This window comes from Mobula birostris, chromosome 5 (genome assembly GCF_030028105.1).
Source record: "Mobula birostris isolate sMobBir1 chromosome 5, sMobBir1.hap1, whole genome shotgun sequence".
In the NCBI taxonomy this organism is placed as follows: Eukaryota; Metazoa; Chordata; class Chondrichthyes; order Myliobatiformes; family Myliobatidae; genus Mobula; species Mobula birostris.
The window spans coordinates 122,231,430-122,249,298 of record NC_092374.1 but is presented as its reverse complement, the minus strand read 5'-3'; the positions used below and the strand labels follow the sequence as shown (position 1 = coordinate 122,249,298).

Here is a 17,869-nt window from a genome sequence, read left to right as displayed (position 1 = left end):
GAGAATACTGGAGCATCCAGAGAAAGCTCGTGCATTCCACCGGGAGGATGTACAGACTCTTTTAGCTCAATGTAATTGTCTTAGGCCGGATTATAAGGTGGTTCAACAAATACTAACCCGAGGTTCTCCCTCCCGACTTGGAAGTCTGTCATATCAAACTATTGATTAGCAAGATGGCAGCTGATAGAATAATTATGATTCTAACATGACCAATTCTTTTCTATATTGTACCACAGTTTCCATGGAAACCAAATGGCTCAATTCTGCTCCTGTATATACCTTAATACGCAACTCCATATCCATGTCAATATTTGAATATCCAAGAGAGCTTGCAGTTGGAAAGTACATTTAGCAAGCTGCCCGATTTGACAGGTAGCCAGTAAACATATCTTGGGATCCAAGCCACAACCATTTTGGTCTCATCTCACATCCGCCTGTTCTAGGCCCCTAAAGAATGTTTGCATCTCAGAAGCAAATCCTCCTACCAATATGCAGACTTTGCCAGTAATGCATACAAATCCTGAAGCAAAGCAATGTTCAATGGGAAAAAATGTTTTAAGAACCAGAAGTACAAATATCCTGGCAATATTGCTTCCTTTTGCGCTATAAAAATCTATTTAGGTTTTCGTTTCATTGTCACTCATGAAATGGTGAGCTTAGTGTCATGATTTGACTTCAAGAATCAAATTACAATCACTGCACCTTAAAATTACTTTTAATATTAGCTGATACAGGAGTGTCTGAGAGATTAATGATGGGAGTATATGAATAGATATTTACCACTTCATATTGTCAAATTTATTTTTATTCCTGCTCAGCTCCAGATTAACACAGATAATTTGACAGAGGCATGGTTTTGTGAGTGCTTTAGTAAGGCAGTGGGGAAAATTATTCACATTTGCTCAATGTTTCTTTATTCAACGTCTTTTGTATGCAATTGGCCTTGGTGTAACCCCAGCCTGATAAATCTACATAAATGTTTAGTGTCTGAAATTGCACATGATGAAGAAGTGAGGAGTGATGTACCTAAGCAATGATTTTTTCTTCGGCAGTCAGTTAGAATTAAGGATGATTTACTTAAGTCTAGTCTGTAAATTCTGAGGAGACTGAACCTATTGTGTGAACAGTAGACTCTTCCTCTGTTGTAGCAGGAGGTGGTGAGTGGGTAGGTGGCTTAAATGATGAGGCATTCCTTTTGCCAAAAAAGCAGGGCGTCTATGCCTTCTGATGCATGGAGATGAAGTCCCCTGTGCCATCTTGAATGCTACTTCTCCATTTTGAGTATTAACAGCCTAGTGATCCTCTGGAGTTGGTGGGATTTTGCCCATTTCCTCTCCCCCTCTGAGAAGTACATATGTCACTCCATGGAGCCAGCGAAGTGTTCTTTGGGCATTGGTGCTAGGAATGTTGCTCTTGGAGAGGATGCTGATGTTGGTTTACAGATCTTTCCAGTGAGTTCACAGAATATTCAGAGAGAGTTCGTAGTGTCTCTCCAGTCCTGTCAGGTGCCTGTTGAAAGTGGTCTGGATATTAGAAGTATCTTGGAGGGCGTATCATGACTGCTTGTTGACCATGAGTTTTTCGTCAACTCTGACATGATTTTTAAACACTGTTCCTCAATTGAACAACGGCTGTGCTGGTGTATCAAAACTGATGTAGAGTTTTGTCATTGCTGTCGGCATTTGCCCCCGTATATGACAAATGAGCAGTGATTTCCAGGGTGTTGCTATGAACTTGTATTGTCAGAGTTGTACAAGGGCTGCCATCCGGGAGGAGGTACAGGAGCCTGAAGGCACACGTTCAACAAGTCAGGCACAGCTTCTCCCCCCTCCGCCATCAGATTTCTCTATGGACGTTGAACTCATGAGCACTACCTTTACTTTCTTTTACTCTACTTACTTAACACGGGCAATTATTTGTGTGTGTACATGTGTATATACACTGGTGATTTAGAGCTTGATTTTGATTGTGATAGGTTGGTAGGGGACCTTTGTCTTCCAAATGCCGAGTATTAGTGAATGAGCCTCTGATAGCTTGGCTTTTACACAAGTGTGTAAAATGACAAGAATTGTCTGCAACCCTTCTGTGAATGGGATGTAGTTGCTGTAAGTTGATAGTTTCCTCTATGTTCAGAAAATCAACTCCCATTTCCTTTAGGGGAAAATCATTGGCAGGGATCATAAAAATGAAAGCTAAAATATTGTCATCTCATATCTTTTTATCATTAAATTGAACAAGATATTTGCACCAACCTAATGAAGTTTTGCATCTTTCCATACAGCAGTGATGTAACTAATTTTAGTTGTATTTTGCATCTGCAGCTTTTTAAAATATCTTTTTCTCAGAATGTATTGATGACATTGAATTTTACTGTATCATTTTGAGGGCAATGCGTTGCATTTCTTGGCAATATTTACAACAAGCATCCTGGTGAAATTGTCTCATGTTATTGCAATGACCTCCACTGGAAGTGCGTTAAAAGTTGGGAATGGTGGTGGACTTGTTTGTGTGTTGCAAAATGAGGACATAATCTAGAGCAACAAACACAAAGTGCTGGAGGAACTCACCAGGTCAGTAAACACCTATTGAAATGAACAGTCAACATTTTGGCCCGAGACCCTTCTTTAGGACTGGAAAGAAAGGGAGAAGACACCGACATTAAAAGGTGGGGGAGAGGAAAAAGGGTAGCTAGAAGGTGATAGGTGAAACCAGGTGGGTGGGAAAATTAAAGCGCCTGAGAGGAAAGAATCTGATAGGAGAGGCGAGTGGATCATAGGAGAAGGGGAAGAAGCAGGAGACCTAGGGGGAAGTGACAGGCAGGTGAGAAGAAGTGAAAGGGAATAGAAGAGGGGAGGGGGAGGGTAAAAAAAATTAAGTGTAGAGTTTGTTAATTCCACAGCAATTGACTGGAAAAATGAATCAGAACCAGGTTTAATATCACTGGTCTGTGTTGTGAAATTTGTTGTTTTCCAGCAGCAGTACATTACAAAAATAATAAAAGTTATACATTATGATAAGTATATATAAAATTATTAAGTAGTGCAAGGGGGGGGGTGGAAATACTGAGGTAGCTTTCGTGGGTTCATTGTCCATTCGGAAATCTGATGGCAGAAGTGAAGACACTATTCCTGACATGTTCAGGCTCCTGTACCTTCTCCTCAATGGTAGCAATGAGAGGAGGACATGTCCTTGGGGATGAGGGTCCTTAAGGATGGACGTTGCTTTTTTGAGGTTTTCCCATTTGAAGGTGTCCTGGATGTTGGGGAGGCGAGTGCCCATGATGGAACTGGCTGAGTTTACAACTTTCTGCAACTTTTTCCAGTCATGTAGTGACACACTCATGGGCAATTATTGGCATACGATTTATAGAAAGTTATTTGATAATGGATATTTTAATGTTGTGCTCAAAATAAGTGCGAGTGATCTTTGAATAATGATTTGAGGCTATTTTGTGGGAGGTTGGATGGGACTTTGCAATGTGCTACAAGGGAACAAAATTAAATAGGTGTAATCAGAGTCTTGAATGAAATTTTACTGTGGATATACAGAGTGCATAATATAAATAACAGGAGTGAGTAAGGAAAACTTGCAAGTATATAATTTTGCTTAAGATAAATAACATTGTAATCTGTGCTCAGGATACAAATAAATCATTTTAACTCCTTGCTGTCAATTCAGAACTTATTGTTTGACAGATGTGCAATTTTATTATGGATGGTTCTAAGTTACAGAGCAATAGCCTGCACAAATAGATAAATTTATAAAATTAAAGAAAAAATTGGGTGTAATGCTGCCCTGATCTGCATTCACATGAATTTCCCGCGATAATCGCCGTGGTGGCACCACAGCGTCGATCACGTGCAGCTTATCATAATTAAAGTTGTCAGATATCTGAGATTTTGTACTCAGAGGTCACTTTAGGTGGTCAGTTAGTGGTCACTTTATTGGCCACTGAGTGTACATTTGTGGTCTTCTGTCGCTGCAGCCCATCCACTTCGTGATTCAATGTGCTGTGCATTCAGAGATGCTCTACTGTACGCCACTGTTGTCAAACGTGTTTATTTCAGTTACTGTCACCTTCTGTGAGCTTGAACCAGTCTGGCCATTCTCCCCCAACCTCTCTCATTACAAGATGTTTTCACCCACAGAACTGCCCGCTCACTGGATGTTTGTTTTTTGTGCCATTCTCTGTAAACTCTAGAGATTGTTGTGCATGAAAATCACAGGAGACCAGCATTTTCTAAGATACTCAAACATATGGCCTGACACCAACAATCATTCCATGATCATTGCCACTTAGATCACTTTTCTTCTCCATTCTGATATTTGTTCTGAACAGCAACTGAATGTTTTACCATTTCTGCATGCTTTTTTGAATTGAGTTGCTGCCACATGATTGGCTGATTAGATATTTGCATTAATAAGCAGGTGTACCTAATAAAGTGGCCACTATTTCAGGCAGAGGCCAACTCAACTGTATGTTGTTTTCATTTTTGTAAGGTGGTGCTATCGACCGTTCCTTCTGAGATCTCGTGACTTGTGCACACCATCGTTAGCGTTACTGAGGTTCATCCGTGTGTTTACTTTTTAACCTAAAAAGGGAATTTTGGAGGGGAAGAAAGTAAAGTATGTGGTTTATCAGATGATAGGAAATGATTGCTTTCAAACAAATAAACAACGGATTGTTTTTACCAGGACAGACAGAATCCTGCACATTATGTGGGGGATAATGGAAACCTCTAAATTACAGGGTTTTTAATCGAGTCAAGTAGTTGAGATGATATCAGCAAGTTGGAACAAAGCTTGAGTGATTAATGAATATCACTTGATTACATCACTTGGAGTCTTGCTCTGAATAGACTTATTGTTTAATTCTACTTTTGTCCATTCTTCTTTTCGTGATGCCAACAGTCATTGGGTGTAATTGCAGTAGATAATATTGCCGTTTCTATTCCTTGGTGACATATTTATGTGCAGAAAATGAGTAACCATCAGTTATTCCTTGATTGAAGGATCATGGCAGGCCCTAATCTCGTGCTCGTCTGCTGTTTACAAGTGTGAAATGCTTACAGTGGTTATCTCATGGTGACCAGAGTTGGAAACATGGGTAATTCTTTCTTTCTTTCTTTCTTCAAAGTACATTTATTATCAAAGTATGTACGTGTACATTATGCAACCTTGAAGATTCCCCTCCTAACAGGTAGCCACAAAACAAAGAAACCCAGAAGAACACACATTTTTAAAAAAGGGAAGACCATCGAAAACCCAAATTGCAGAAAGAAAGCACGCATTTTGCAAACAGAACTGCAAGCAAATAGTGTTCTGAACTAAGGTCTGCAAAGAGTTTCATAGTTCAACGCAGAGCTGAGTCGTGGAGCAGCGATCTGAAATGGCCTGACCATTGCCTCAGGCCCTGACACTCTGACCTTTTCAATTTGGCCCAGTGCCTAAGTCATCGTCCAATCATTGGGTTCTATTGCCTTGATACACTGTCGGGCCAGGCCCTCACCGCCTTGATTTGGTCTGTATCTGACCTTTTCGATTTGGCCTTGCGCTTGCGTCTCCGTCCAAACATTGAGTTCAGTTGAATCAGTCTGCTCTGGTGCCAGGACCCCGCTGCCTTGATTTGGCCTTTGGCACAGTGTTTAAAACAATCGAACCTCTGTCTTCCTCACTCTTGGCAACGCCCACTGCCTCACCTTGCCTTGGTTCTGCCACATTGAATTGCCTCCAAGTCTAAAGGGAAATTACAGTCTATTACTTTCGATGATCTTTCTTTCCTCCTCGTTTAATGAGTGCTCTGATTTGTGACATGTCTACTGCTGTCTCAACAGAGAGATCAGTGCACAGTGAATTACAGTTATAGACTAGGGAAATCTCATAAGTCTGGGGCATTACATAAGTATGGTTTTCAACCCACTGCTCTGACTAAAAAAAAATCCTGGGTTGACTGCATGACTCCATTTCACATAGGCGGAGTATTTTACCAATTGACTTGTGGGAGGAAGCTTAGTAATTTCTACAAATAGTAAAGTGTAGTGTATGAGCTGGACCACGGCAGAGGTTTTTGTGAGAATGAAAGTGATTGCTTCAGCATCCAGTTATAGCAGTCTTAAGTGTGACATTTAAACTGATTTATTTAGCAGTGGTGATTTTTTTTTTGGCTTACCACTTGAATGTACGTTACTTGATGTGAAGAATTACTTGTGCCTTGTCCTGTTCCAGCAATATATAATGGCACTGGTGGCACAACATTGTGGACTGAATCTTTACCGCAGTTGTTGAGGACGCAGAATTGTGAATAATGGTAAAAAGCTGAAAAGAAATAAAGATTGAAAAGTATATAAAGGCCAAGTATTCAAAGGGCACACCACAATCAACAGTGCACTGATGGTGTCTCCACTTTAATTAGTTTGCAAGTTAAATTGCCAAGATCAGAGAACAACTCAACTCAACCATCACCACCCAAGCTCCACATCTTCTGAATTATTTCCAGCAGAAGAGAAATTAACTTCAGATGCACATATTAGTATTTGTATGATATTCTTTTATTCTTTTGGAATGTTCGTGCTGGTGCTATCACTAGCATTTGATACTCATCACTAATTGTCCCAGAGAAGGTGGTGTCAACCCTTCTTTTTAATCTGGGGTTATGCTTCCAGTGCAGCCTTTACAACTAGGAGAGAGATGCGAGGTTGGTGGTGTCCTCATGCAGCTTCTAACTTTGTCCTTTTTGATGGTGAAGCTTCAGCTTTGAGTTGCTGTTATTGCATCTTAGGAAAATGACTTCAGTGTGGTTTGTAGACAATAGATATGCCACTACAGTGGTGGATGGAAGGCTCATTACATGTACTGCTCTGTCCTAGATAGGGTTGAGCTTCTGGTGTCCTTTCGGATCCACAGTAATGCAAGCAAGCGGAGACTAAGCATTTTTATAGATGCTGGAAAGACTTTGGGGTGTCAAGAGGTCAGTCACTCACCACAGAGTACTCAGCCTCTCGCCTGCTCTTCTACACTATATTTATGTGTCTTTTCCTGTTGAGTTTTTGGTCAATGGTGACCAAGAATGTTGATGGTGGAAGGCTCAGCTTAGATAATGCCATTAAATGTCAAAGGAAAGTGGTTAGACTATCATCATCGTGTGTTAAGTTGTAGGATCGTGGTCTTTCATCATGATTGCTCTTGGCAAATTTTTTGACAGAAATGGTTTGCAATTGCCTTCTTTCTATTCAGAGATTGTCTACCTGGCGTCAGTGGTCGCGTAACCAGGACATGTGATATGTATCAGCTGCTCATATGACCATCCACCATCTGCTGAGACCCTGGTCAGGCAGGCTGAGCAGGTGGGAAAAACCTTGCCTAAGGGTAACCTGCAGGCTAACAGAGGGAAAGAGCTCCTTACACCTCCCTTGATAGAGACATATCCACCCCGCCACCCATGGATAGACTATACCTCTGTTAAAAATTATCATTGTCTTGCACTTCATGGTGGGAAAGTTGTGAATGTTATCAAAGAGCCAGTGTGTGAATGTTGTCAAGGTAATTTGTGGAGGATTTGTGAATGTGATTGAACACCATGCAATCAACAGCAAATATCTCCACTTCACACAAATTTAATGGAAAGCAAGTCATTGGTGAAGCATTAGATTGTAGTTGGACCTTGGAAACTGGACTGACAGATCCCTGCAGAAAGGAATGGGGGGGGGCCAGGATTAGTGACTTGCGAAAACCAGAACAATTGTTCATCCGTGAAGTATGACTCTTAACAAGCTAGATGGTGAAGGCCAAAAGCCAGAGGCTGCAGCTGAGGGACAGAGGGGAGGCCATTTAATACTGAAATGAGGAAAAATGTAGTCATCCGCAGAGGGATGAATCCCTGGAATTCTCTGACATAGGGGATACAGGACGCGTTATTAAATATGTATTTACAGAGTTAAATTTGTTGTTTATGGCTAAGACTAAGTGATATAGGGAGAAAGCAGGGACAAGCTGCTAAATTTGGATAATCAACTGCTTCTAATATCATGGGAGCGACACTTGGAGAGATTTTGGTGATGACATTAGCCATCACCATCAACGTGTGATAAAGGAGGAAAAGGTTGCTTTAAGATCAAGTCCTTTTACTGGCGTAATGCTTGCTGAGAGGATGGGGGAGCTGATGGGTTATGTTGCAAGGTACAGATCCAATGTGGCTTAATAAAGGGATACCCTTTAAGAGACAAAAAGCACAGGGTTTTGAATTAAAAGGCATAGAGCTGCATTACACTTGCTGGGATCATTTTTTCCCTGTCCTATTACTTGTACTCGTCTGACAGACCATAGCAGGATCCTCCAAAGCACATAAAATGTGTCGACAGCTTTAATGCTATGTCCACAGTCTATAGCAGGATCCTCAAAGCACATAAAAGTGTCGACAGCATTAATGTTATGTCCACAGGTTCTTGCAAATTCACTAGAATAAGTGAACGACCTTTCAGTGTCCCCCTCCCAAGCTAATATATTTGAGCTTGCATATGCCATCAATGATCTGTCTCCTCGTCCTCTCAAGTGGGTGGTATGTTTGGAGTTCATCAATGTTTCTGTAATCCATTGTATCCACTGTACAGGGGATTGGTTTATACCAGTGGTCCCCAACCTCCGGGCCGTGGACCGATACATTGCCACGAAGAATGCAGTGGTGCGGCGGTAGTTGGAACGCACCCGGCACATCTTTAAGAAAAAAAGTCGCAGTCCGGAGCCCTGGTCTATACAGCTTCACCAGAGCCCTGTTAGCCGGCCTTACCTGTTTCTACCTCTCACAATGGGGCTGTAGGGTTGGACTTTGAGAGGCCCCAAGCTTATATACCCAGTATTAATCCATTCATCCAATAAGTTATGAGATCCATGGAAACTTGGCTGCATGGATTCAGAATTGGTTTGCCCACAGAAGACGGGGTGTGGTATTAGGTTGAGTGCATTCTGCCTGAAAGTCCATGAGTTGTGGTGTTCTGCTGGGATTTGTTCTGGGATCCCTGCTGTTTGTGTTTTTTTTTTGTGTGTGTGTATTGGATGAAGAAGTAGAAGGGTTTGTAAGTTTGATTTGAAGCTAGGTGATGTTGTGGATTGCTTAGAAGGTGGTTATAGATTATATTGGGATACACAGGATGCAGAGCTGGGCAGAGAGGTGACAGATGGAACTCAATCTGGAAAAGTATGAAGTGATACACTCTGGAAGGTCGAACGTAAAGGTAGAGTGCAAGGTTAATGGCAGGGTTCTTGCAATGTACAGAAACCAAGCAATCTTGGAGTCGAATTCTACAGGTTGATCAAAGTTGCTACTCAAATTGATGGAGTGATTAAGAAGGCTTATGGTGCGCTGGCCTTCATTAGATGGGTGAATGAATAAAAGAGCTGTGAGATAATGTTGCAGCTCTATAAAGCCCTCGTTAGACCACACTCGGAATATTATGTTCATTTCTCGTCTCCTGATTATGGAAGGTTAGAGAGAGTGAAGGAGTTTACCAGGATCTGCCTGGAGTACAGAGGAGCTTTATCAGGACATTGCCTAGATGAAAGAAATGTCTTGTGAGGAAAGGTTGAGCAAGCTGGGGTGTTTTGGAGTGAAGTCGATTGTGAGGTGACTTGATAGGTTATGAGAATTATAGTTAGAGTGGATAGCCAACATCTTTTTCCTCAGGGTGGTAATGGCCAATGTCAGATGACATCTGTTTGAGGTGAGTGGAGGAAAGAGGTTAGTTAGACAGTGATTATAGTTACCTGGAGCACTCTGTTGAGGTTGGTGGTAAAGGCCGATAGGATAGTGATATTTAAGGGACTGTGATAGTGATATTTACATGGATGTAAGAAAAATGGAGGGTCATGGGCTGTGTAAGAGGGAAGGATTAGATTGATTGTCAGGTGGGTTTGTATACATTGGCACTAAATTATGGGCCGAAGTGCCTAGTCTGTTCAACGTTCTAGTAAAATCCCAGTTACACTCAAGTCAGCTCCTTAAGTCATGCCAAGACTGTGTCTCTAATGCCAAGTGCCCAAACATTCTATTTTGAACTCTGTCCTGGGAAGAGGTTACCAGATAGACAGAGAAGAGTACTAGAGGGTGTGTTCAGCATCTTCACTGACACCTGGAGTCACTGGCCATTGACCGTTCAAAGTAGAGAGGGAATGTTCGGGATGGTATTGTGATTGTCCTGTCCGCCGGGACCATGTAGAATGCTTGTGTAAATGCAGAAGGAGCGCAACATGCCTCACTCTAACGCTAGGCTCCTCTTGCCCCATCTGTGGAACCGTCTGTCGTTCCCACATAGGCCTCCTCAGTCACCTCAAAACCCACATTAATTTTTCTGTGTAAATGAACCATAGCTGAATTAGATTATAGTTCGATCTGTTTCACATTGCTGTGCTTTTTTTTGTTTACCATCACCATCTCAATGCCAGATGGGCTTGCCTTCCTGAGATTACATTAAGCTTCACCTTAAATTAAACACTTCCATGTTTATCGGTCATCTAATGGATGTTAACTTAAAACATGTCAAAAGATAGCATTTTCCAGTACAAAGCAGGCTGAGGTATTGAATCTTTTCTAGCTAGTCCATGTGCCTTAATGAAGAAATATGTCCATTGCATATCTGCTGTGCCTTATAACTGGGGGAACTGTTCAGCCAAGGAGCCATTTACAGCAGACTATTCAGTCAGTGAGTGCATATTTTAGTAGACACAGTGTTTACATGTCTGCAGAATAATGTTTTCCATGATGTTGGTGAAGGGGAATTTGATGATGGTAGTACTTTTGAATGTCCTCGGGATATGCCTGGAGATGGTGATTGCTGGCCCTTTTGTAACATGAATGGTACTTGCCATTTACTCACCTAGCTTGATTGTTCTTTGGCTGTTGTAGCACGCAGACATGGATTTCTTAATTATTGGTGGAATAAGCTGTTAACAGTTGGGTTGAGATTAGTTTGATTGTTGAGGCCTTTGAGTAGCATTGTTCCAAAGCTGTGAAAGATTCTCACCCCCAGTCCTGGTACTCTGAACTTTTCAGTCTGTCCTGGCACTTAAATCAGCAAAACTACAGGTCATTCCGCACTCTCAGAACCGAGCCCTGCCACTTCAATATACTCTTGGGCCTGGGCCCCGCCACCTTGAATTGGCCTGTACCCAACCTTTCCAATCTGGCTCCATACATAAAGCGGTCAAGCATCAGCCTGTTCCTCACTCTCGGGTCCGAGTCCCAATGCCTTGGCCCTGCCTTTCCTTGGCCCTGCTGCTTCTAATTTGTTCCAGGTCCGTGTCAGCAATGGCAAAACGTTGGCTGATTTCCCGCCCTCTGGCCCATGCCCTGCTGCCTCATTTCAGCTGGTAGATGCCATATCGCGACCGTCTTGCACCATCGAGACTTCAGTTCACATCACAACAATGCCAGGTCGTTCAGGCAGTTCACATGCTCACCTCTGAAAGGGAAGTTATGGGCTATTGATTGTAGTGATAATTTTCCATGGAAAGTGTGATTAATAAACCTTCCTGTCTGGAACCAGCAATCATTCTGTGGTCAAAGTCACTTGGATCACATTTCTTCCCTATTCTGATGTTTGGTCTGAACATCAACTGAACCTCTTGACCATGTCTGCATGCTTTTATGCATTGAGTTCCTGCCACATGATTGGCTGATTAGATATTTGTAGATGTACCTAATAAAGTGGCCACTGAGTGATTTGAAAACAAAGGGTAAACACTTGCATTTAAGCAGCACCTTATCACATTCTCAAAGCATTCAACTAATGGGTATTTTGAACCACAGTTCATTTTGTGAAGAAGATGATGCCAGTTTTGCACTGTAAGGTTTCACTAACAGCATACGAGATGAAAGGTAATCTGAACAGTCATTTGGTGGTTTTGGTTGTGCAAGGAACTTTTGCTTGAATGTTGGAAGAGCTCCTCATTCTGAAACATCAGTTTAAATGGTGTGTGCAAAGCCTAGAGTAAGATTGAATGTTTATCATTCTAGCTTGGGATTTTATAGGGGAAGTGCGAGAATCATTGAGTGATAGAGAATATTTTGAAAGTACCATGGAGTAAAGTTTAATATTACAGAGGATAAGGGTTGAAGTTTTGGGATTAAGAAGGTGATTTTAATTTAATTTTGTAAAGTGGATGCTCATGGTGGATCTTTCTTTCTTTTCTTTTCATTGATTTAAAAAAATGTATATACAAAAAAGAGGAGAATATCTCTGGAATATATGTCAGTAACAGTACATACAGAAGGTAAAATAAACAATATCAGAATCACACATAGTGTTGATCTACAAAGTATAAATTTGATATAGAATGTATAATGCAGACAAAAATGTAATTCATTGTCCTCTTATCAATTTATGAAGAAAGGAAGGACTATTAGAAATTTTTATATCTTAAAAAAAAGGGAAAAAACCATTATTCTAAACAGGAAAAAATAAAGGACTGGGCAGTCCATCCTGAGAGAAAAAAACCAGGAGAAGAGAGACTCTCTGATAAAATCCAAGGTACTGAAAAAATAGCTGGAAGAGAATCCATATAAAAATCAGATCATATGAAAATATTGAATAAAAGTTTGCCATATTTCTTCAAATTTAAAGGATATATCCAATGTCCGACTTCTTATTTTCTCTAGACTTAAACAGGACATGGTAGAGGAAAGCCAATAAAAGGCGGTAGGAGGGTTAGGGTTCTTCCATTTTAGTAAAATGGCTTTCCTAGCCAATAGGGTTGAAAAGGCTATCGTTCGCTGAGCGGAAGCAGGAGTATAACCTGCTTCCGATAGAATAATCCCAAAAATAGCTGTAAATAAGTTTGGTTGTAAATCCAGATCCAGCCCTTTTGATAAGGTTTTAAAAACATCTTTCCAAAAATTCCCCAACTTTATGCAAGACCAAAACATGTGAGTTAAAGTGGCCACCTGAGTATTACATCTATCACAAATAGGATTAATACTGGGAAAAATATGGACTAATTTATCCTTTGACATATGTGCCCGATACACTACCCTGAACTGTATGAAGGAATGACGGGCACAAATAGATGAATTATTTACTAAATGAAAAATTTTACTCCATTGATTATCTGAAAGTAACTCTTGAAATTCCAATTCCCAGGCAGCTTTAATTTTATTGTTGGGTATCATTTGTAAATTCAATAACCATTTATAAATTGTAGCAATTAATCCTTTTTGGAGTGGTTTAACCTGGAAGAGGTATCTATTATATTAGATGGATAAGTGGAGGGATAATTTGGAAGAAAAGTACGTAAGAAATTCCTAATTTGTAAGTATCTAAAAAAGTGTACATTGGATAAATCAAATTTATCCCCTAGCTGAGTAAAAGACATTAAACAATCCCCTATAAACAAATCCGAAAAAGTTATTATTCCTTTGGTTTTCCAAATTAAAAAAAGCCTGATCTAAAATTGCTCATGGTGGATCTTAGAAGTTGGGAAGGACTGTGGGGAATGGTGGCATGTACCATTCTCCACAACCCTCTTGAATCAAAGGGGATAACTTGACTTAACTTCACTTGCCCCATCATTGAAACGTTCTCACAACCAATGGCCTCTTTTTCAATGACTCTTCATCTCATGTTCTCGATGTTTAATGCTTATCTTTTATTATTATTTCTTTTTATATTTGCATAGTGTGTTGCCTTTTGCACACTGGTCGAGCACCCAACTTGGTGCGGTCTTTTATTAATTCTGTTCTGGTTATATTATTCTGTGGATTTATTGAGTATGCCCACAGGTAATGAAGATGTAGCGTTGGTATTGAAGCCAAAATGCCTATTTCTGGGAGCTTTAGAAGAGATAATGGGATATACAATATTTGAGAGGGAAATTTTCAATTGGGAACAATATTAGTAGTATCCTTGGTTTGGCCCACAATGAGAGAGTGAATGGTTAGGTATTTGGGAGCATTCTAAGATCTTAGTGCTTGGAGTGAGTAGTAGCAACAGCAGCAGGGAGATGGTTAAAACCAACAGCGGCAGTTATTGAGAACATCCCATTGCTTAAGAGGGTATTTTGGATTATGCAGATGCACCAAGACTGATATCTGACTTTTACAGGTCTTGGGTGGGTACCACTAAAAAGCCACTTCCTATTAAGAAGTGAAAAGTATGATCAGAGACAAATATAATAAAACCATTTCCAGGAATGAGAACATGCAAGTATGTGGTAGGACTTGATCATTCTGTTTTGAATTGGGAGTTTGTGGTAGAGATTTTATAAATGTAATTAAAATCTTAAGTGAAGATATTCAGTTGTATAGCACAATCTCAGCCCCTTTCAGAATGTGCAAAAATGCCTTATCCCAAGTGTTGTCACTTTGAAGTGTATTTTAGGGCATGCATCAGTTAATTTGCATCAGCAGAGTCCCACAAACATCAATATGATAAAGACCAAATAATCTGACCTGCAGTCAAATTAACGGGTAAGTACTGGCTGGGGCACTGAAGATAAGTCTCTGGCTGTTTTTTTTTTGAAATGACCTCTGTTTTTCACATCTAATTCGGAATATGGACAGTCTTGGTTTAGCATAGCAGTGCAAACTAATGGCACCCTGAGAGTCGAACATGCACCAGAATTCTCATATTCCCTTCCTGTGGACCAGATGAGGATCGGTCACTTTCACCAAAGCAGGGCCCCTTGTTAAGAAACTTACATAGATGCACCAGCAACTTTTTCACAGGGGATATTGAAATATATTCTCAAGCTGTTTGATATAACTGCATGAGGCCAGTAATCTCCTTTATATGCTTATGCCAAACTTTCAAAACTTATTTTGTTGCCTATACAGAGGCTTGATCGAGTTCAACGTTCATGTTTTTGGCAGAGGATACAGATGTATTTTGCCACTCCAAAATATTGCTATCTGTTTAAATTTAAACTTGTTAAGTAGGACAAGAAGCAGGTATGTAAGAAAGAAATTCTGCATACAAGGATCATGGTATATTAGAGATAGAGTAACACTCCAATAATTCAGCACCTCAGGACTTTGCCAGACTGATAGCTTCTAGACTATTGGATGTTAGTCCAGTTAATACTCCAGCACTTTCTAATACACATTTATTAATTATTTCACACTAGTGTAATACATATTTACATTGAGCCTGATAAGTTTAAAGAAAACAGGGTCTTGATTTGCTTAAAGGGAGCAAACCACCTGTTGAGTTAAAAGGGAATGATAGGAACAGGCTAATGAGTGTAAAGGAAACATGGGGAATGGGGGGGGGGGGCGGGAGTGAATTTAAGGAGAGTTTAAGACCCTATTGTGTTCAAAAGGAATGTAGGAAATGGGATCCTTGTGTTTCAAGGGAACCCAGGAAAGAGAGTTCTAGGAAACTATGGGACAGCAGATTATGTGAGTTGTACTGTGAAAAATTAATTGGATTTTATAGAGAGGAGTTTATCCAATGTGAGATGCAGGAGATTATTCTCATCACTATATTCTTAATATACTTCTGTTATGCTTTCTTTACCTAGTTCATAACTTTTGTTGCATAGTATATCTTTTTCTGGTTCATAATTATCTAGACATATTAGAGTTAGTGAGTCTTTTTTTGAAAAATTTGAGTGTATAAATTCAAGGTTTAAAGTACATTCATTAACAAAGTGCATGTATTTCACCATATGCTGCCCTAAGATTCACTTTCTTGTGGGCATTCACAATAAATAAAGAAAAACAATAGAATCAATGGAAAACCTCACACATCAAGAGAGAAGCAACTAATATGCAAAAGATAACAAATTGTGCTAGTACAAAAAGAAATAAGAGGAATAAATATGGAGAATGTGAGTTGTAGAGTCCTTGAAAGTGAATTTATCTATTAATATTTGTGAAATCTAATTGGTAGGAATTCTGAGGTATATAAAATATTGTGAATCTACTTAAACACATGATGTCACATTAATTTTTTTTAAGTAATGTATTTACTTACCCTTTTTAAATGTATGTGGGCTTAATCCTGACATGACTGAAGTTTTTGAAGTGCAGAATATATTATATTCTTTTGCTACTTGAAATGCTGGCTAATGGAAGAGAAAGTGAAAGTAAAGGACCTACTGTACAGCCAATTTCCCCGTTACAGTAACTGTACTTTAGGTTAACCACTAGGCTACAAAATAAAGTGTGTTATTTATGGCTCCCTAAAAGCTTTTGAATCATTAGCGTTAGGCAATGTTCCCCCAAAAAATCATAAGGTAAATTAGTCATTTTGCTAAATAATTATTATCAAGTGCAGGTTCCTTGTACTTCACTGCAACTTGCCCTTCACCATAACACTGCTTTCTTATGGGTCCCGAAGGAGACATTATGACAAATAATTACTGTATTAGAATTCAGGAAATAAACTAAAACATTCCAGTGCTGCTGTGTTTTTAGATGTAGTGAAAAATGAGACTATGTGGTAGTTATTTCTTTTGTGTTTCTCTTCTCGAAATTCACTTTTATCTTTGATATAAACTTAGATGGTTGGCGAGCATGAGGTTTATTTAGTGAAATGTATCTGGCATACAAAGAATAGCCTTTCTTAAATAAGAGCATGCATTCAGAAGAAGCACTTAATGATAATGAAATAACATTTGGACTGCTGCAGCAACGTGACAAATTTCGTGTTAAATAAAACAGTGAGATGTCTTAATAACATCCACTATCATGAAGTGCTTTGAAAGGCTGGTCATGTCACACATTTAACTCTGGCTTTCCAAATGATGCCTATGATGGACATCATCTCCCTGGCCTTACACTCATTTATTTATTGAGATATGGCGCGAAAGAAGCCCTTCTGACTCTTTGAGCCCTGCCATCCAGCAATTGCCCAATTTAATCCAAGTCTAATCATGGGACAATTTATGATGATCAGTTGACCTACCAACAGGTACGCCTTTGGACCGTGGGAGGAAACCAGAGTACTGTGAGGAATCCCACGTAGTCACAGGGAGAACCTATAAACTCCTCGCAGACAGCGGAAGGAATTGAACCTGGGTTGCCTGTACTGTAAAGTGTTCTGCTAACCACTACTCTACCGTGCCTTGACTCTAGAGCACCTGGACAGTAAAGACACCCATTTTTTTTTTAAATTGACTGCAGCACCACCTTCAATGTTGAAATTCCAAGCAAACTCATCTCCCAACTAAACCTAGGACCTGACACTGCCCTATGCATTTGAAACTTTGACTTCCTAATCAGCAAACCACAATCAACAAGGATAGCAGCAACACCTCTGCTGGGCATATTCTCAGCACAGGTGCCCCACAAAGCTACTTCCTTAGCCTGCTACTCTACTCCCTGTACGCTCACGATTATGTGGCCCGGTTCTGCTCTAACTTCATCTGTCAGCTTGCAGATGATGTGAGCCATGTCTCAGTGATGAGCCTGAGTAGGAGAAGGAGATAGAGATCCTAGTCACATGGTGACTAATCTTTTCCTCATGGTGAGCAAAACAGAAGAGTTGGTCATTAACTTCAAGAAGTGGGGTGGAGCACAGTTCCTGTTTACATCAATGTTGCTGAGGTCAAGAGGTTTGACAGTTTCAATTTCCCAGAGTGAGTATCACTTGTACCCTGTCCTGGACCAACCATGTACATGCTATGTCTAAGAAAGGGGGCGGCACAATAGTATAGTAGAGGACACTGTACTTTACAGTACAGGCAACTGGGGTTCAATTCTCACTGCTGCCTATAAGAAGTTTATACATTCTCCCTGTGACCATGTGGGTTTCCTCCAAGTGCTCCGGTTCCTTCCCGCAGTCCAAAGCCTATACCAGTCGGTAGGTTAATTGGTCATTGTAACTTGTCCCATGATTAGGCTAGGGTTAAATTGGGAGATTGCTGGGAACTTGGGCTCAAA

General features: G+C 40.2%; 1 protein-coding gene and 1 long non-coding RNA gene across 8 annotated transcripts in view; one reads left to right on the top strand and one right to left on the bottom strand.

Annotated features, from left to right (window-relative positions):
* Nucleotides 1–17,869, top strand: part of gtdc1 (glycosyltransferase-like domain containing 1) — a 364,282-nt gene that overhangs the window by 16,528 nt on the left and 329,885 nt on the right. The window lies entirely within an intron of this gene.
* LOC140197955 (uncharacterized) lies at nt 5,179–16,048 on the bottom strand. Its single transcript, XR_011886070.1, has 3 exons — nt 15,960–16,048; nt 6,170–6,315; nt 5,179–5,736 (listed from the first exon to the last, which is right to left on the bottom strand). It is a non-coding gene; the product is annotated as an uncharacterized lncRNA (long non-coding RNA).